Genomic DNA, 536 nt, shown 5'->3' on the forward strand with positions numbered 1-536 from the left:
GAGAAAAAAAGAAAGTTTAGCACGGGGGTATAAGAGGTTAGAGAGAGAGAAAAAAAATGAGAGAAGAAAGAGGGGAAGGATAAAAGGGGAGAGGGATAGATGGGTATAAGGGAGGAGAGTGGAGGGGAGAGTGAGGGGATAGGGGAGGAGAGAGGAGGAGAGGGGAGGGAGAGGGGTGGAGAGGGAGAAGAGGAGAGGAGAGGAGAGGAGAGACCTTCATGTTCGTTACCAAGTTTGGGGACAGTTTACATAACTTAGGCGAGCATCTGCGCCAGGCACGAACGGCCCAGCACGGGAATATTACTCCCACTGCGAGACACAACTTTGAGTTTCGAAGCTTTTCAACTTGCTCGGAAGGGCGCGGGAGGGAGATGGGTTTTGGAATTCTGGAATGCATTATGGAAAATGTTTATATTGGTTGATTTGCATATTTGAGTGCGGTATTTCTCTTGTTTTCTTTCCCTCCCCCTTTTTTTTCCCCTTTTTACAACAATCGTCCTTTTTACGGTGCATTTTCCTCACGATGTTCTTTTTTG

This window comes from Penaeus monodon, chromosome 25, assembly GCF_015228065.2.
Source record: "Penaeus monodon isolate SGIC_2016 chromosome 25, NSTDA_Pmon_1, whole genome shotgun sequence".
In the NCBI taxonomy this organism is placed as follows: domain Eukaryota; kingdom Metazoa; phylum Arthropoda; class Malacostraca; order Decapoda; family Penaeidae; genus Penaeus; species Penaeus monodon.